The following is a 21,183-nucleotide window of genomic DNA, read 5'->3' on the forward strand; positions in this document are numbered from 1 at the left end:
TGTAATTGGCACTTCAGCCCATGCATGTGAGGATATGCTGATGTCTTTGTCCGTGCTGAAAGTGCACAGGGACTTTTACAAACAAGAGAATAGGTCTTGCTTTGAGATGGTACGCTAAACATGGTGAGCCATGGGGATTAGGGGTTGTTTAGTTACATTCTCAAACCCCCATGGCTCACCTGTTTATTGCACCATCACAAAGCAGTGGTTACTGTTGGGTGTTTCAGTGTGGGAGGGAGGAGGATCCATGGTGCTGTTGCCTAAATTAGGAGGCTAAACTCCCTGTACAGACAGTGGAAAAAAAGGAGGTGCCCCGGAGTATGTTTCCAAACAAAAGAATCTCTCTGTAATAGGAAGCTTAGGCTTTTAATTTAGATGATGCATATTACCAGGATGAAAAGTGTGAGCACCACATTTCCCACCCTAGTGCATCTGTGACTAGTTTGGTTTCTTTCCTTCATTTTCGTTTTTTACCACATCTCTTTTGGTGTTTTTTCTCCCTTTCTTATCACGGTGGTACTTGAAATAATTAAGCTGGGTGGGCAAACATTGGAGGTAAAGAATTAATAGAGCAGGCAGAAGACTTGGTGTTGAGTGCATAGCAGGGAGAAAGACAGCAAAGGCAGTACAACTTGAAGATAAAAGAACAGTAGAGAGGTAAGAATTGAGCAAAACTAGACATCAGTGACAGGCTGAGCATCAGTGAGTACCCCTGGGCATCCCTCAGGTCCCATGGGGGTGCCACCGGTGGAATCCACTGTGATAAGCGTGTCCTTGATATCCTTCCCTTTTCTTCTCTAATGACAGGAGAGTCGGCTGTGGTCTGTGAGAACGCTGATGGAGGTCAGCACCTTGCAGACACTGTCCTACACTGTTTGGGATCAAGGACGTATCTTAGTAATGTCATCAAAGCTATATACCTGGTCTAGGGTAAATGCATCACACACACAAATATGCAAGTGATATCCTGGAGAGAGCTGGAAGATTTATTGTCATTAGTGTAGGCACACACACACTGCAGCTGTGTGCAATTTTGCACACACCTATAATTCCATCCCCTGCCTGGTAATCTGTCTCCCAGGGATGCAGGGTGACTTTCCAGAAGTTTTAAACAACTACCATTCTTAAAAATAGGCTTCTCAAGAAATACTTATTGCTGCTTTTTTAAATACAGAATTTACTTCCTATGTCCTGCAGTCAGGATAATAGTGTAGTCTTAGAACAAAAAACAGTGTCACCTTTTACACTTGAAGCCTTTCAGCATGTTTGTACATTGCACATTGATATAAATGCTTCCTTTGTAATAAGACATAGTAAAACATCCAGGAAAACTGGGAGCTACAAACCTGACTAGAGAAATGCAGAATTTGTCCAAATATGGTTTTATTGTAGAATACAGGTGAATTTAGTAACAACTTACAAGGTATGGATACATACCACATTAAAAAAATTACGTGTAAAAGACTGTGGCTAAAGGTTTTCAGTTTGCAGTGCTAGAGTTTCATTTTGATTTTTATTTTAGGGAGTGATGCTTGTTTAGAAGGAGTAATTGAGGGACGTCTCTTAACTTAGCCAGATGGATCCTTGTGGAAAACGTTGACTTTTCTTTGCCTCAAGGTTATTTCCTCCTGACCATGCTGACAGCTGAAGGTAACTGCCTCAACAGCCAGATTTCCTTGGCAGAAAATCTGAACATCCTGCCTGACATACAGGGTTTCTCTAGAGCAGATTTAGGAGCTTTGCTGTGGGGAAGTGATAACGCAGGAACAGATTGAATGAGACATGAGTTGCTTATGCAGGAGGTGCCAATGCACAAGCACATTGGGATGCCAGACCTACAGAGGAGATCCAGACTTTCAAAGTTGATTCTCAAATGTCTCAATACAGGGCTGTCAAGACAGACATGTAGGAGCTCCAAAATGGTGCCTACCAGAAGGCCTTATATGTATATAACTTGGTGGGTCCCATAAATTTTACAGCCCCATTAAAGATACATTGCCTGACTGTGTGTTGTGATCTCAGTTCTCTCCTCCTCACTGCAGAACATAAATACTGTTGCTGTTCACTCACAGACTGTCTCTGTCCCTCATCAAAGGTGTCTTCATCAGCTCCAGAGGTCCCTTAAAGGAGTTGAACTTTGTTAGGAGATGTTAAGCACCGCCCATCAGCTTTTGGGAATATAAGACACCCCACTGTTAGGATCACTGGTAGGGGGAGGTCTGCGTAGAGATCTTGGCACTTCATGCATCAAAAAATCTGTATGCTGTTTGTCAGCAAAAGTCAGATATCCAGGGACTGAGTCTGTATATTCAGTATGTGAGTACTGTTCCCTTCAGTATGGTTTGAAAAAAGGTTTCCTGTGTGTTTTCAGCAGAGCTGTAAAGAATAAATATTTATGCACTGGAACAGCACATTCATCCATTATCCCAACATATAACCATTTTCCATATAAATGGTTTCCATTGAGATGTCATCCAGATTTTAATCCCCTTGGATCCTGTCTCATCTGATCAAAGCTGCAAGTGGCTATCAATCACGGATGTTACTCCATCCAGCTGGATTGTCATAGACTCATAGAATAAATCACAGAATGGTTTGGGTTGGAGGGGACCTTAAAGATCACCTAGTTCCAACCCCCCTGCCACGGGCAGGGACACCTCCCCCCAGCCCAGGCTGCTCCCAGCCCCATCCAGCCTGGCCTTGGGCACTGCCAGGGATGGGGCACACACAGCTGCTCTGGGCAGCCTGGGCCAGCGCCTCACCACCCTCACAGTGAAGAATTTCTAATCTAAATCTTCTCTAAATCTACCCTCTCTCAGTTTAAGGCCATTCCCCCTTGTCCTGTTGCTTCCCACCCTTGCAAAAAGCCCCTCTCCAGCTTTCCTGCCGGCCCCCTGAGGCACTGGAAGGTGCTGTAAGGTCCCCCCGGAGCCTCCTCTGCTCCAGGCTGAACCACCCCAACTCTCTCAGCCTGGCTTCACAGGAGAGCTGCTCCAGCCCTCTCATCGTCTTCATGGCCTCCTCTGGGCTCGCTCCAGCAGGCCCGTGTCCTCCTCATGCTGGGGGGCACAGAAAAATGTTAAATGATATGTTCATTTGAGTGGTTATCGATGGGAGCAGGATCTTACAGGCTGTTTCTTTTTTAAGTGCTTTGTTGTTGCCAAAGGCAACAGGCAAAGGAAATTGACTATAACTATCTTCATTGTATGAAAGAAAGGATTGTTACAATGAAGAGCATCATGTTTACTACCTGCTTGACATGCAGCTATTATTTGCGTGAGAATGGGAGTACAAGGGCTGCAGTCCCTCCAAGGGGGTTGCAAAGAGACAGTGCTGCTGAAACACGAAATGGGACATGGCAACTTTTCCAGTTACTTGATGTGCAGACGGTGTGAGCTGGCATTGCCTGACAAGCCGGTCCTGAAAACGGTGCACGAACACTACAGGAGAGGGGATTAGTGTCAGCAGCTTTAGGTACAGCCTTATCCAAAGTCACAGCTGAGACTGGGACAACAGGCAACTTGCAAGTCACCCTTCCCTCAGAAGGGAACGTCTAGTTTGTAGAAGTGTGTTCTGAGGGGAAATGCAGTCGGTGAAGCTAAGAGAGGAAAAGTAGATTCAGCACAAGGTTAAATGAGGAAAGGGCAAATCCAGTCCTGTGCAGGTTGGGGGTACAGGGAGACATCCTTTTGAGGCGTTCATTTCTTCTCAGGAGGCACAATACGGAGATCAGCAACCTGTGGACAATGTGGCAGATTGTTTCCTTGCTGAGGCCATCTCCAGCCTGGTCCTATACAGGCTCGGCTGGAGACTCCGATTCCCCCGGTGTGCCAGACTCTCTTCTGCTCACCAAAGCTGTTGGTGGACCTGGACCAGCTGCCTCCCTTCCTTGTCTGTCATCATATGTGGCCCTCCTTGTGCAGAGGTACTGGGAAGAAGTGGAAGGTTCAATGTGAATTCTTCGCTCTAAAATAGCTTTACTCTGTACCTAGATGAACTCCTCTTTGGCAAAGCACAAGTGACCTGATCTGTGCCATGTTTCCTCCAGCAGAATCCCTTATTATACCATGGGCAGGAGTTCAGTTTAGAATGGCCACTGCGATCCTGATTGCTGCCCAGATTACTGGGCAGCAATGCAATTACAATTACACAGCTCCACATTTCAACAGGCATATTAAAGTTGTGACTTCTACTTACAGTCTTCCTTCTGCAACGAAAAAATCCCAGCTTCCGACCCACTGGCTGGATTCAGTCCCTGAATTCGGTTTTTCACTCCCACGTGGACTGTGCTGTGAATCCCTTGCCTTGCAAGTTGGTTGGGTGTGCAGCAGGGTTCCTCAGTCATTGGTGCGAGGTCAGTGAGTCATCACAGGCATGGTGCCAGGTGGTATCTGCACCAGTCCTCCTCTGGACCAGCTTCTCAGGGCTGCCGTATCCCCAGGGTAGACTGGCCTAATCCTCATCATTAATTACCCTACTGGGTTTATGCTTGACTCGGATCTATGGCCCTGGATAGACCAAAGTATATAACAGGATTTTTTTGAGGGGTGTTTTCTAAGATGCATTTCTGGCAGAAGAAGGGTCCCTAGGAAAGGAGAGAGCCTCAAGTGAGCCTGATTTATTTCCCCTTGGCTCTTCTGTTGTCTTTTCTTAGCTTATAAATCAAACAGGTTTTCTGCTATCTTCATCCCTGTGGGGTAAACCCAACTCATAAATAAAGTAGAAAAATAATCAAGCTACCCTTATTCCACATCATTCATCAGCACCAAAAGAGTTCTTTGTAGATTAGACTGCGTTCTCCCTGGTTGCTTATTGATAATACTGCTCTAGCACATTGAAGCAAGAGTTTTCAGTTTCTTACAGGCTGTTGAGAAGAAAATTTTCTATTTCATTTTAGAAAACACATCCTTCTTTTGGTTTTCAAACTGAGAGAAAAGAGCTCTGGAGCTCAATTTACTGAATAATATGCACAGGTAGTAGTAATCTGCATGTGTCCAATATTTTTATGCTACTACTTCAAAGCACTCAACATAAAGAAATGTGATTTACAGGAAGAGAGAAGATAAACCACTAAGATGCCAAATATTTACAGGGTGGAGCAAAGGAGTTCTCCAAGGCATGGAAATGAAAGCATCCTGTATATAATTCTAAAAGAAAGGAAGCTGTAACTAAGCAAATACAGAATTTCATCCACTCAACATGCACATATATGCACACAGTGACATATAAATGTATGGCTTCATTTACTTTTCACATTTTTGGCAATGAATTTTTGGACTCACTGGGTTCTGTCAAAAGATTGAAGCCCAAATTTGTCTTTTTCTCCTGGTTTCAGGATTCCCAATGACATTGGCGGCTGCTGCTTTTCTGTACATTTAATCTGTTAGTGTGACAAAATTGCTGTGGTGAGCTATACACGGTTTAAGGAGCATGTAAGAGCCACTGCACACACAGCCCAGACAGCATTTTAATTTGCTGCACCACAGATGATGCCGGCTGCAATAAATTTACTGTGAGTAGACTAATTGCAAAATAACCCTAATTGAGTAGTTATCAGCAAACTACATCCTGTGGAACAAAACTGCTTACAATTAATAGCATTTAAGCCATACACTGGTATTCTGCAGAACGCTAAGATGTAATTACACTGTGTACAGAGATTGTGTTCTGTTCTAGAAACCATGTTTCCAGCACTTCTTTCATTAGAAAGGGCTGTTTCAAGATTCAGTACTTGCATTTGAGGCTAAATGAGTTTATGAAGTAAAGTGGTGTCTCTCTCCTCTCCCCTTACATGTGTAAAGCAGAACCAACTCTAATAAAATCAGTAAGGCTGTGGCATTGTAGGGAGTATAATGAGATCTCAGGAAGAATGTATGTGGCCATGGATTCTCAGATTAACTTCTATCATAGCCACATGTACAAGTTGAGTTAGTTAAAATTAGTGTGTAAGCAATGAGAAGATACTTCATTGGTTTTGGTTGAAAATGGACCCTGCCTCATCGTGTGGATGAGGACTAGGATATATCATGTATGTGATGAAAATGCACGTAAATGCTAGGACCTGAAGTGCACACAAGCCCCTGTCACCAGCCTGGGTGTGCAGGCGGGGATCCCACCGTCGGGCTGCCCGTGTTGCGTTTGGGTGACCAGTGTACTCCAGTCATTGGAAGGGAGGGACGAGGCAGCCCTGATGTAGGTGCTGCCAAAGCACATCACCTCGCTGACAGCTGAATTACTCCCTGGGCAGGGGGCCAAATGCATGAATTATCCTCAGAAACTGAATCCGGCTGGTGGGTCAGACACTGGACAAGCTTCTTTGCAGAAGGAAGATCGTGTACACCTTGTAAGGGAGCTGAATTTGCTAGCAGTGCCCTTGTGGCATCCCAGAACAGGGTGCCATTGTTTTGCCACCTCCCTGCATCTCTGGGGACAGCTGCAGTGTAGAGGACAGAAGACTCGTGTTTCTCAGGGATGGGTGAGCTTGTGGCGTTGCAGAGCTGAGGGATTCTTCCAAAAATAAAGCCATTTTGAGCGCAGGCTGGCTCTGTCAGCACTGTCTTGCGTAGTTTCAGCTTTGGTTTTAGAAGAAATTCAGTGAGAGGAAAACTCTGTTGAGTGTCTTTGCCAATTAGCCCTTTCATTTAAATACAGAAAGTTCCTGTCTTGATCATCTGCAAATTTCAAAGTGGGAGACTGCAATCAGGCTGTTGTTCCTTGTTTTTTTGCATGGAATGCTACTGTCATGTCAGGCCTGCCTGGTCCCCTGTGGATCTGGTGGCTGCAGCGTTGGTCTCTAACATGCCAGGGCAGCAGGCTTGCAGAAAAACATCTTGACAAATGGCATCTTGAGGAAATGCTGAGACCAATGCATGACACAAGGAATGGAGGGCAGAAGGGCTGAAAAATTTATGGTCAGCAGTCCTATTTCTCACCAAACTTCTGTTTTGGAAAATTATATCGTTTTATGGAGCATTAAAGGGGGAGTGTGGGCAAGCGTGGGAGAGGATAATGGCTAAGTATGTCCTCACTGCAAACCTCCTGGGAAGAGAGCACAAGGGTAACAGAAGCTCAGTGAATGTTTTGATAAAGATTACTGTGTATGTACAGAGATTAAAAAAATGTACTTAAGTGATTGTGAATGCTTCGTGATGATCCTGAAATGTGTGGACAGAGCGCTGGCGGGAGGGTCAAATACAGCCATGGCTAGAGAAAATTACTGAGGGGGGACAGGACGCAGATGACAAGAAAAAAACCAAACAAAAGAAAGACCCCCCCCCCCAAACCAAAAACAAAACTGCCTCCCCTGTAGCAGGAAAGCTTGAGCCATACTGGCAGTCATGGTTTTTTTCATGTAAGATAGGTGTTGGACCTCTGGAGTGGATTCACTACAGTGATTTTAGTAGACAGACCTTTAAGAGAAAGCATGGCATCTAATTCTTTTATTTTTATTCAGTGCTAAGCTTGCAGCTGTGTGATGTAAATGCACAGTAGTACTGAACCAAGCTTGAGTTAAGGTTGCACAGGCAGCCTCAATGTTATATTCTTTCTTATTTTGACTTTGCAGCCGTAACAAAAACTCTGTTAAAATCTCATTGTTATGCACTAATTACAAGCAGGCAGCAGCGACTTTCAGATTTGCTTTTTTATTTAGGCCTAACATGTCACCAAGGACACGAGGAGATTGCTGGGGCTGACTCGCTGGAAATTGAGCTCTGCCTTGCTAATCATGGCACTTCTCTAAGTACCGTTACTTTGTGAAGTAATACTTCATTTTCACAGGAATCTACAGCTGATGAACTGTTATTTTGAGAATGGGGAAGTGTCACATCCCAGAAATCCCACGCTACCTGTGGCTCAAGGCTGCCACAATTTGGTTTGAAGTCAGTGTCACTGACTATATTACTTTAAAAATAACTGAGGGGACAAGTCTTGACATTTAATTTCCTCCTCCTGAGCTGGGGCAAAAGATTTTCCTCTTTTGTGGCTTCTTGAAACCATGCCTTAACTATTTACAGAGTTTGTTACAGGATTAAATATATAGTTAATGGGAATGCACTCCTTTTCAGACAGGTTTTTGGAAGTGTACATTTATTTGATGTATTTCAGGAGTCACTGGGCTTTATGAGGCCAGTGACTGTTCTGTAATGTCTTTCCTTGGAGTTGTTTAAGGGATCTGCTCTGAATTAAAATGCCAGCAGTCTAGGCATGAAGCCAGTCTTACAGGACATTAATGCCATTTTAAGACTCCAAACCGTAATTTAGTTGTTTCTGTTGCAAATATTTTTTATGCAGAAGGTAGTTTTAAAACAGCAGTCTTTTTTTCTCCCTGAGTAATCATGACTCCTATAGAAAAAGTGAATGACAAGAATGTGTAGCTGAGAAACCTTGGAAAAGATTTTGAAATTGCTCAATGTATATTTAGTCTTCCAAATAAATGCTCATCTTTGATAGTTTGAGAGCATGTTAGAAGTGAATAGCCCTGATTCCCTGCTCATGCTATTTTAATATCCATGGTATGTCACTGATTTGTCATCTACTTGTGTTAAAGAAATTATTTCTGATTGGCACCTTTGTAGGGAAGAGCATAGTATACTCCCAACTCCCAGTATCTACTGCTGTCACCATCAGGCTTCATTGAATGCACATTAAATGCTGAAGTAGTTCTATTTACAGTTGTACTATAAAATAAGATATCAGTTTTAAAGTCATGGCCCTACTGAAAGGTCTGTGGCAAAAGTCCATCATTCTCCTTCTCTAGTTTTCTCATCAGCCTCCCGGGAGGCCAGAGAATTTTTCAGTCCTTTCTCCTAGAGCTTGCTGAAGCTGAAGCATCGCTACCATCTCCTGTGTTCAGTGCTTACTTGTCTGTTATCTTCTAGTGGATGTCACTGTAAGAATGGTGGGAGATTTAAGCCAAAAAACCTGAATTATGCTGCAGGAACGTAATTATTTATTAACTCAAACTCGGCAGTTTATCGAAAATAATTTGCATAGCAATTTTGAAATCTGTAGGATTTGTTCTGTAGGGCTAAAAGGCAACAAGCAATTCAGAAAAGAATTTCTCCATACTCTGTTCTCATGACAAAACAGAATCTCCTACAGACAGTGGGGCCAGGAGAGCATTGGCGGTGCTGCAGTGGCTGCATTCCTCTGCCACACCACCTGCTCTGCTACAGCTTTTCTGGGCATTAGAGGTTTTGAAGGCCCTTCTGCATCCTTACAGTGGGTTTTGTCTAGACTGAGGAGAGTGGGTGCATTTAGGTTGTCAGTGGGTGGTACATATTAAGCTTCTTGGTAAGCAAGTGAGGGTTTGGTTCAGACTTGGCTCCAGGTTTCCCATTCATCATCACTGCATGTACACGCTGGCTGTGCTTTGGAGGGACCATACTGTTCTCCTGAGGCAGAGAAAGTCAGTGGCAACTTCAACTTCGCACATTTTTATTAACAGCAGAATGGATACTGCCTTTGAGTTATGCCAGGAGTTTAGAAGAAAAATGCCTGTGTCCTCATGAATCAAAAGCTTTCGTTTAGACACTGCTCTCCTTACACTGTATTGCTCTCTGAGGAATCACTACCATGGCACATGAAGGTTCTTGTAGGACATCCTTCTGACCTCTGTCACGCTGATGGTTTGGTGGCCAGCTTTGTGAGTTTGAACATGAAACTATGGTACTGTAAGGGTGTTGATTCATCTTTGTGTAGATCAGCTTGAAGAAGGTCATCTCCCACTTTCTTCTTGCTAATTCCTCTGACTTGCATTTGTTTACTTTAGTGACCCATTGTCCTGGAGGCATCATAGTTAGCAGCAGATGTAGGTCTTACCAGGGAGCACCACAACAAAAGCTGTCTGTTGGAAGGATCTTTTTCTACAAATCTTGTTGGAAACCTCACTACTCAACTGATGTTCAGGGCAGCCCTCTGACTTGAATGTAATTGCTTGTATCATTCTCTTTTTTGTGAGGTGATTGCTTCTCTTTTCTGGAGACTTTCTTGCCCAAGCTAATGGTGAGGTGTTTTGTTGGAGTCTTGAATCACTTGTGTAACTCATTAAAAATTGCAAGAGAAACATCTGACTGGTGAGAATGCACCTTTGTTTGTTTGTGACCGGCTGTAAATAGCAGCTTAAGCAGTCTTGCTGCTTACTCACCTGTGTTTTTAATTGGAAATGGAGGTTTCCATCCAGCCAATGGTTATTACTGTGCAGTGGAGTATTTTAAACCATGCTACTTTTAGACTGAAAGCTTCTGTGTATGCGGTGTGTTACTGCGCTGCATAATATTGTTGAGCTCAACAGTAGCATGACTAAACAAAACCACACATTTTCATGTTCTCCATCTATTTGTGGGCTGTGATTCATTCTGGGCAATTTACTGAATAGGAGGAGGGGAGAAGGGGAATTTTAAAAGAGGAATTTACTGCAATATTTGTTTTACCCAATTGTACTTTCTCTTTTGCATGGGACCTAGGTGTAGGTGCTCTGAAAAAAATTCACTAATATATCTCTAAGTCTCTGAACAGGTTCAAGGATCTATCTCAGTCACTTTCTGTGTCTGGGGAAGTGTTACATTCTTTGGTCAATTATTCAAAAGCATCATAAGGAGTATACTGCCTTACAGAAAGGAAAGTTAGACATAGACAGGAGAATCCAGCCTGGCTCAGTGGCCCACCTTGCCGAAGTAAGCAAATAGCTAACAAGAGGTGTAGCTGAGATCAACTGTGAATAGAGCTACTGAGATAAATTGTGAATAAGACTTCTACATAACACACACTGTATTTGCCAAGCCACAGCAGAGGGAGGCAATGGAGGGAGTTTTATGTGTTTTTGTAGATAATTCTACTGTTTTCTGCCAGGAGATGAACACAAAACCAAGCTCCCCATGAAGTATTAAAAGCAAAGTGGAGTAGAGGTTTAACTGATATATATTGCACTAGCTATGATTACCTCACTTAAATGATGTCTTATTTCAGTAACTTTATTCAGTAACATTTATCAGTGCACCTTGAAATGTCTTTGCGCACTTCCATCTCTGTATTTTCAAGATCACTAAGAAAAAGCAAGGCAATTCTGTTCCTACAGGAGCAAGCAAAGATAAGAAAAGAGGTGTTCTGGGCTGGGGTTCTTGTCTTACCAGTCAGTGGAAGAGTATGGTCCAAAGCAAAGCACATCCATTCAGTGTTTTGGGAATAAGACCAGCTTTATGGCACTTCTAATTCTGAAAATGTTCTACCAGCAGATCCCTGAAAAGCAAATTGGAAAATCACTTCTGTCAAGCTCCTGAAGAATACTATGAGGAGACTTCAGATATCTCTGGCATTCTTCACCTAGTCAGCAAAAAGGAAGTCTATTCAAAATGGTTCATTTCTGGGTCTTAATGAGAATCCCATTAGATTCAGCTCCATCATTTACAATGAAAAGGCTGCAGTTAACACACAAGTTAACATGTTTTCATTTCTCTCAATCATTTATGGCCATTTGTAGGCATAATTTGCCAAACATGCAGACAGGATCATCTTTGTGTTTTTCTTGATGTTTGCTTTCTATTGCTGCAGACTGCAAAAATTTAGGAAAGAAATGAGCGATATTAGAAAGCCCCAGTGCAAGCTTAAAATGGCTCAGAGAGTTCTACTGGAATCCATCCAAGCCAAAGTCTCATTAGGAAGAAGAAGGGAAAAAGATTCTTTTGTTGTCCCTGTGATGAAATAACATTTTTTCAAAGTCTATTTATTTTATTATCACCTGAGAATGTGAATGATAGTCAGAGAAGTCATTAGAGAGCTCCCAGCTGGAGTAAAAGCAGTATGCTCCATTATGCCATGTCATAAGCCAACCATAAAAGCATTAACTAGAAGGTGAGCCCTAGGCTAGTACTGTGGAAACCTGCGTTTCATTCCTTGATGTGTCACAGGTTTGTTGGGACACCTCAAACAACTCATGCCATATACAGACCAGGGCTAACATGTACTTAACTCCATTGCAAACCTATGCAAAGGAAAATGGTGTGCGGTGGTATTGCTGTTTGTTTGGTATTTAAGTGGGTTCAAAATCCTGTTTATCAAGAGACCTGGAAATTATTTTATTATGAAATAATAAAAACTTTTTCTCAGTCTGCTAAAGGAGTTTGCTGAACGGAAGTATTTTTAAGGAGGAAAACGGTAACAGAGTTTCACTGAAGTGACTTCATTTAAGCGCTGAAATCCATAGTTCTGTCCCTGAAAGACCCTGGTGCTTTCCTGGGGGCATGAGGGCAGGCAAGGCAGCAGTCCAGCTGTAGGTCCAGTCTTACTGTACTTTGAGTGAATTTGTTAACACATCACTGGTGCAGTTCTCCAGCTTTGCATCACAGCGATGCACAAGTGTGAAATTGGAGGAAGAGTTTTCTGCAGTGTTTCCCCTCCCTTTTCAGCCGTTTAGCTCAGCAGCTTCGAACCCAGTACAGGAGCTTGTGTGTGATGTCTGCTGTAAGATGTAGCAGTTGTGCAGTGTATCAGTTGGTTGCTTCTGCATTAGAGACCTGGGAAGAGCATGATAGTAACTTGCTGTCTTGATCTGGTAGGTATTAGCATGTCTGATACTTTTGCATCAAAACCAAATCCATTCCCGTTGTTTCAGGGTGGCTAGAAAGGGAACTGGGGTTTTATTTATCATATATTTCGAAGACTGTCTGGTGCTGTATTAATTTCCTAAGGTAAAGTGACAAAACAGTAATTTTTCATTATGAATCAGCTATCCATGAAAGATTGGATTTAGGTCGGAATTTATTACTGTACAGAACTGAAGCCAATATTTAACATAATGTCAGCTATCTTGATATTAGAGAATTTTAATGGCTGTGCGATTTTATTCAATGATGAAGTTATTTCAGTTGTGTAGTATATGTCTAGGCGATTTGATGTGCAAAGCCTTGAGATGAAAATTGGATAAACATGGAATAAGGTGATTGATTGGTGGAAGGCTGCAATAATGTCTGCCTTGATATACCTTTTATTGTTAAATTATTTATCTAATGCAATCTCCTATACTTTTAGGAGTCTTTAAGTTGGCATTAAATCGATGTTTAAATCTTCACAGTCAGAAAGGCCTCATAACTCAAGCTGATAAATACCTTCTAACATATCAGAAGGAATAATGATCCATCTTAATATCTAAAAGTAGGAAAGAAGCTATTCTTTCTATTTGCTATGAATCCCTGTAGGAGAAGTGAGCCATAAACCAGAAGAATTAAGATTAGGAGACAGAACTATTAGAAAGAAAACACACAGTGGTAGTTTTTCTAGGGAATTGAAAGCAAATTCTGTTTGCTTTGAAAGATGAGTGAAGATTTTCCTCAGGACTGAGCAGGATAGGGTGGGTTGACATTCACATGCTGAGTGGCTGCAGGGGGGGGTGGGGCGCACACAAACCCTTCCAGAGGTCTGTGGGGTGGCTCGTTCCTGGAGGCAAAGAGAAGGACCACTGCTGCCTTGTTGGCCACGGCGTATCAGGTGTCTGCTCCAGATGGGTAATCCTACTTTTGCTGGCTTGTGCTCAGGGTATTAGAAGGTACCACCATGGATCCATGGTGGATCCACGGAATAGAAACACGTGGCCTTGGAAGAGCTGTAAACAAAACCCTGCAGGATGGCATTTGGATTTGTCCCTTGGAGCTAGTGGCTAAGACTAATCCCATGCCAGCGGCCACCAAAGCAGCCCGTGTTCTGTGAAACCCATGCTCTTCCCTGCACGGCCTTTTGCATATCTTCTCTTGCCCAGAGTTTGTCTAAATACAGAGTAACAATTTTTTATTGTCTAGTAAACAGTGTAGATAATTTGGGGTTTTTTTTCTCACCTACCAAGCGTTATATGGGAAGGGCCTGGATTATATATCTAGAAGGCCCGTAACAGGATGAGTAAACACAGCCACAGCTGAAGCTGCCCTTTTGCTGCCCGTGTACCAGTTTAAACATGAGAAAGAAATATTAAGCACAGTCAATAGGAAAAAAAAAAAAAAAAAGAATCCGCATTCAGATGGTAACTAAACCTAATGAAGAGTGAATGGGAAGCACAAGTTCCTTTCCTCCTTAAAGCCGGCAATATTGTTGAACAGTAATGCTGGAATCTTCCTCAAATATTATTTTTTGAGGTGGAGATGGAAAAAATTACCTTATGGATAAATGGGATCTCCAAATGAATTTTTGTCTTCAAGCGTTACAAATCTATTTCAACCTACATCTAAAACTATTCATTTTTATGCAATAGCGTAAAGCTGCCCTAAGTAAACCTTCAGTACTTGCTGAGTTTGTCCAGAATTCAAGCAGAACATAAAAACCTTGCATCATCCCTGAATAATACATTTAAAAGCTGATGAAACATATTTCATCATTTGCATAAATCTTGAGTAGAAATTATTATGATTTGACAATTTTCATTATCTCAGCTGAGAACTGAAAAGGATAATTGTTAGCTGGCCTAAATTGGCAGCGCTTCATTTTGATAAAGCAGTGAACCTGACTGACCCTGCAGCTTTTCTAAAATGCCACCGTCTTCCTTTCAAACAGAATTTGCCTATGCTGAGGCAAAACATATTGGATCTTACCTTTCTTCAGATTAATTGGATTAAGCTAGACTGGAAATTGCGTAATACGGCACAGTAGGCATTTAGCATCCCTAAAACTTCAGGCTTCAAAGAGCAGTTTCCCTGGCAGTTCAGGCTCCCTACCTGGGCTTGTTTATTGCTTTGAACATGCAGACATACTTTTATGATTCATAATCATCTATAAAGAAATTCAACTGCTATTTTAAATGCTCTGTTGGGAAGGCTCAGTAGTTATTAATTAATAATGCATCAGTAAAGCAACAAAAAGGCAGGTAAAGATGCAGTTATAAGCATTGGCTGGTCTCTGCTGCCTTCAAAATTGTGTTTATGTCTTGTTTCCCCAGGGTTAGCTCATAAGTGCACGTTGACTCCAGGTTCTCCTCTTCATACTCCAGGCACTTTCTTTACAAAATACTGACTGATGCATGAATATGTCCATAATTAAAAGTAAATCACAATGCCTGTTAGCACGCTGGTGTGGGGTAAAAGGTATAGACTGACTCTTTAACATGATTTCAGTGCCAGAAACCTGTCAGGGACTCTTAAGAAGAGAACGTCAAAACACTCAGTAACATTTTTGAAATGCAGAAAATTTAAGCCTCAGTATAATAAGGAAAAAAACACCAAAATCTGCTTTGAATTGCTATTATATATGTTGCTGAAGAGAGTTAGCAGTTGAAGTGTGTACTTTAACTAATTAATGACATTCACAGGCAACAGGGTTACCGCTTTATTTCGGAGTCAGTGAGGATCAACATGGTGAAAGTCAGTGCAAACCTGGTGTAGGTGGTGTTAGAGTCAGGCCAGCTGAATGCTGCTGCTTTTGGAGAGAAAGGATGAACTATTTGGAGATTCCCGACACCCACTGCTGGCTCAGAGATGAGCTCTATTTAGCAGTATTTTGTTCGCCTTTTACTTTCATGCTGATTACCACATTTGCAATACATTGTATTTTTGTGTGGTAATTGGTAATCTCGAAAACTTACTTGGTGTGCAAGATTTAGTATTAGTTCCTGCTGTCATGCTGACAAAGAATTAGCTTTTTGGACTCCATCATATGTTCTCAGCAGGCACATATATAATTAAAATGAGCACACGTTGGGTTTCATATTAACACTCAAATCACCTTTGGCAGAAGGTCTCTGCATTCTTTTGGGGTTCTGTGCTAGGGCAATGTAATTATAGTGTCAGGTGTAATTATTTTTAAATTTTATTTTTATTTTAAATGTTATTTTTAAATACATCTTCATTTAACCTAATATTAACCCTTTCCATACTAGTTGACTTTTAGATTTAGAAACTGACTTTGTTCTAATAAAAGGGTTGCCAGCAAACAGACGTTCTATTTTGGATGTTGTCTTCAACTCTGTGAAAGTTGTCCTGTTGAATGGTAAACATCGGGAATCATAAGGCATTGAATTAGTTTACATAAAGAGTCATTAAAAAATTAAAAGTACTTTTACATTAATGGAAAGATGGTGCTTACTGTGACAGTACGGTCAGGGTGGTAAGCAAACTGAGTTTTATTTTTACTTCACCTATTCTAAAATAATGTTCTGAAGTATTCTAAAATATTTCCTTCTGAAGAAATTTCTTGAAGTACCGCCTTAGAGGTACGTTTTCTCTGTTTTTTTTCTTTTAACATTGAAGTTTGGTGGTAATATTAAAACCTTCCATTTGACGATAAGCAGTACCATTAAATTGAATGTAAACATAGAAGGGGAAGGGATTGTTTAACAGGAATAACCTAGAATAGTTGAATAGTAACCTGGCTTTGATTAAAGCTTTTGTAAATTAGTTTTGAAGTTTTGCATGTTGGCATCTGGACCATGCTGCTAGTCATCCCGTTCAGTTTTTGGTACTCCTGTGGAGCAGCAGGGGGTTGGACTTGATGTTCCTTATGGGTCCCTTCCAACTCAAGGTATTCTGTGATTCTGTAATGTGAAAAAAAAAATACTTTTTTCTGACTCTAAAAATAAATACTCAAATTTATTAGATATGAAGACATTTCCACTATGCATTTTAAAGCCAGGTTACAGCAAAACCAACTGAGTTGTGAAGGGGAGGCATGGGCACGATCTACTAAGGAATCACAGCTTTGTCTGGGGAAGAATAGAAGTTGTGTACCGCTGAAGGCTCTTCCAGGCATCCTTAACAGGCCACTTTGGCCTGTATTTTTGACAGTATTAATCAGATCTACAGTCTTCCAGCACTTCAAGTGCATGTGGCGAGACACAGGTGCTCAGGTTGGTAGAGAGCAGTTTTCCAGCGGGAGGTGTCACTGAGGCACGAGGAGAAGGATCCTCAAAAATGCCTCGGTTGTTGTGGGGGCCAGGTGGTGAGCCCTGCCCTGTCAGTCTCACCAAGAAAGGGAGAGAGTGAGAGGTGTGCGTGTACGGATAAACAGATTGCCTTCTAGCAGTACAGCCTTAGGAATTAATATGAAGTGATTTTTTTTTTATCATTCTTTTAATGTCAAAATAAAGATATTGAAAATTAAATTATATTTGAAGGAAATTGCAGATCAGTTGTATTTGATTCTTTTAGCTGGAGTGGGGGATTGTTAAGGAAGCTCAAAGTTAATCTGCATTTCTATAGATCAAGAATTATTCAGAAGTGGAACATGAGCAAACTGAGCAGAATTTGGTTCAGACATGCTAATTCTCTTTTGATACTAATTTTACACTGTTGATTCTCCATTGATTTCAGATGAGTGACTTCTGCTGCATAGCAGGAGATGGATTGAAATGAATTTAGCAGATGAACTGAAAAAAGTTATGTTGCTACTACGTATTAACTAACTCCTTGCCTTAAAAAGTATTATCTATCTTTAGCTACAACTAAAAATAATCTTTGGGGGGTTTTAGCTTTTAAGCTGCGAGAAGGATGAGTTCCTGATCATCCACAGCCACACAGAAGTTTTGGCAGCAGCAGTTGTGATAGTAATTGGAGACCTTGCTATAACTGGAGACCTCACCGACTGCTGATGCTCCAGTGCTGACTTTGTACCTTTCTGTAGTTGAGGTGCTAGCATTAAGATCCTTACTAATCCTACCCTTGCAGATAGTAAAATATGTAACTATTTTTGCAACAAATCCATTGAGGGTTTTTCCCCTGTCTGTCTTTCCCTCTTCATCCTCCTCTTCCTGAGGATGCTCGAGTATCAGTTATGAGAAGGGCTGGCTTAACCTGCTCTAGTGCTGATGTAGTTGCTGTCACGCTGGTGCTACATGTCTGAGGGCTGCGGAGCACTTGCTCTTTCGTCCAGGAGCCTGCAGTTAATGGCAAGCTTTAACCAACTGACAGCCAGGGAGTCTTTCAGTTGTTACTGCTATGCTCTGCCAGTACTTCATGTTTTCCCTGGTCTCCTTTTTAAATAAACATGTCGTTTTACAATCTGTGAGATGTTTCTTGCGTTTCACACTTTTTTGTCTCTTAAATTAGTTTTGCTTAGCAGTTTTGCTGCCAGTTGATATTTTTATGCCCTGCTATACCATAAAACCCAAGTTGTGAATGAATTTGTTTAGTCTGGGGCTTCACATCTTTTTAGAGAAGGAGCTGAATTACATCTGAACACAAGCTTTTTTTTTTTCTTTTTTTTTTTAAGCCTTCCCTTGTGTTAGAGGTGGTCAAATACCTTGTGTATGAGTGAGCAGGTCGCAGGAAAAAAACAATTATATTGGAAGCCAATGTTACTGAATTACATCTAGAGCATCAAAACATTTTTTAGTGCTTGCTTTACCTAATTAAAATGCGTAACTGCTTGAACGTGTGCCGTCTCATAGTACACTGCACCGTTAAGTTATTCCTAGAGATCCACGCTAATACATGATGCTCACTTCTGCCAAACTCCCCGAATTCAGTGGTGTGGGATAAGCTGCATGCAAGCAGAGCCTCCGTGAAGCCAAGGTCCTGCTAAAACCTTGCCAGCACATGGGTGGCAGCATTGGAAGGGCAGGATCAGTCACAACCACAGTAAATGACAAGCACCTGCTGCCAAATTTAGTGCCTCTGACTGCTAACATGAAGTGGAGAGTTGCAGAATGGGAAGGCAGACTCTGAGGAGCAGACCTATAATAATTTTAGAAATAGTATCTGTTGCTATTTTTGTCTGTAAAAGGTCAGCATTATTTTTTTATCTTAAACTTTGCACAAATATTCATATTTTGCAGCATAGAGTCGAACTCTTCTACAAGTTACTGTTTAAGCAGCTCCTTCACATCCAAGAGCATCATAGCCTTGTTAAAATCTGAGAAAATTTTTATAACTCTGGTTTATAAATTATGGTATTATTGCAAGAATGTATTTCACATAGAAATTCTCCCCAGATGCTTTTAACAGCAGTCAGTAACTTATTTAGTCAATAAAATGACATTTTCTGCACATTAGGTTTTTTTACCAGCAAAACTGAAATGTCTAGTGAAATACAGAAAAGTCACTTTATTTTGCTTTTGTTGAACATTTTCCATTGCCAGCAATTTGATTTTCCTTTGTTTTCCTCTAGTGGTATGTTAATGGGATCTTTTTATACTGTGATGGAGTAATGGAGTGAAAGTCCTTTATTTTAGCAACAAGACTACGCTGTTCCTTTCTATTCTTTGCCTATAAATGCAAGTGTGAATATACATCCTTGTGAAAACCAATCCAAATAATTTTCATGAGAACATTTATAAAATCAAGCGCAGTTAGTGAGTAGTAATTTGTTCCTTGCTTGCAAAAATATTGTGTTAGGAATTGTTTTCCCTGCTGGCTCAAAGGGATGAATGTTAGAAGGCTAGCGTCCATACCCACCTACTAAGGCTGTAGTTCGCTTACTCATACTAGTGATGTTTGTAAGTAACTACTATTCAGGTGTGAAATGGGGAGTTAAATGATGTCTTCAGCTTCTCATGCATATTCAATTAAAATACATTTATGAATAAAAGAGATTTATCTAATATCTAAAATCTCTCTTCCGAGTGGTGAACTTGCTTTTGAAATTCCCGGGAATGCTCACCCAGACTATGTGTTTGGGCAAACTAATGCAGTTTGCAGGGCTGGAGTCAGCCTGTTGGAGGGCAGGGTTGGGGTGTATTTGCAGTGGCGGGTGGAAGCAGGCTGGAAAGCAGGGAAGGCATTTAGCAGCTGTCTTGTAAACGGATGTTCCACCCGATCACAATGAAGCATGGAACTCAAGATATGATTTTTCAAGGCACCCTAATTGGATTAGAGGGATTGTACTAAAGATATGTTGGCTATGTAATGTTTAGAGGATTAATGCCTGATGATTTTTTTTCTTAAGCCATCTTTACTAATCCTTCTTGATCAGAAGCAGCTTCTGGAAAGCATTCCAGCCAGGAAGGAGAGCCCGGTCCTACCTTTCCCGTTTCCAGGAAAAGAGATGTAGGTTGTAATACACGGTGCACAGACCAGAATTCTCCATTTTAATTTGATCCGGAGTGCTTATTGTCACCAGTGCTTGCTTTTTCTAAAAGTGCACTTATTTACCTCCTGAACATTTTCCATGTTAATGAACATTTTTGCAATATAAGGGTGGCCCATGCAAGAATTAACATCCGTTTTCCTGCGTTTTGACCTGTCCGTATATGTTAAAGTCTAGCTGAAGTAGTGTGGTGTTATTTATTGCTAAAATGTTATTGTAAGTTAGAATACCATATGAGTAATATTTCGATGTCTGCCAAAGGAACCAGTGTTACTTGCTTACAGTAAAATCTATTTGCTGTTGGAAATGTCATAATTATTTTGCATTCCTCTGTCTGAGAAGTAATATGCTAGGAGAAGATTGGTTCTCTTTTTCTTCGGTGTTGGGTAAAATTATTCACACTCATCCTTTAGTATACATAGTAGTAAGCTTGCTTGAAGTACAAGAGCAGATCAGTGATAAGATAACTCGTGTTATATTCAGATGGACAAATGAGAAGTACTTTATATAGTGATTGTGCGGTAGGCAAGGTAAGGTTATGTACTTGTTTAGAAACTTCAATTACATAGAGTTAGCTCATTTAATGCACATAATACAGAGAAAAGTAAAATAATCGTATAGATCAATGTCAATATTAAGGGAAGGCGTGGATCTTTGAAAAGTATGTAGTGCTCTAATTCCTGTCTAATGGTTCTCACTTCTGCTCATCAAAAGGACTTTGTGGCCTGAGGAGCCTTAAGCAGTGGGTGACAAACTGGGGAGCTTTAAGCAAGGAGACTGGACATGTCCTGGTCTTGGTGGGAGCGCCAGTGGAGCTGAGCCCTGCGATCTGCAGAGCTGGAAGTGAATCTGCGAACACTGGAGCTCATGTCCCTGTATAGTGCTGGTTTTGCTGACCAGAGATAACAAGAAATCACTGGTGCTGCAGAGAAAAGCCTGCAGAAACTGACTGGTCAGGCTTCTGCAGCTCGTTCATGGGAGGGATTTACTTTGGGTCGTTTGGGAAAACCATGTTTACCTGTATCCTTTGACATAAAGGATGTTTGACAAGAGCTATGGTTATGTGTCAGCACGCTTGCTGAAAAATCTATACTCTGAATGCAGAAACTGCATGTGTTTCTGTGGGAAGGTAGATTTTTAGGTGTGGCACTTTGGTTTAAGTATTTCAATTCCAGGTATGTCTTAAAT

General features: G+C 41.3%; 1 protein-coding gene across 3 annotated transcripts in view; it reads left to right on the forward strand.

Moving 5' to 3' along the window:
• Positions 1–21,183, forward strand: part of XYLT1 (xylosyltransferase 1) — a 202,598-nt gene that overhangs the window by 103,631 nt on the left and 77,784 nt on the right. The gene's annotated exons all lie outside the window — the stretch shown is intronic.

The sequence above is a fragment of the Falco peregrinus genome, chromosome 5 (genome assembly GCF_023634155.1).
Source record: "Falco peregrinus isolate bFalPer1 chromosome 5, bFalPer1.pri, whole genome shotgun sequence".
Classification (NCBI taxonomy): domain Eukaryota; kingdom Metazoa; phylum Chordata; class Aves; order Falconiformes; family Falconidae; genus Falco; species Falco peregrinus.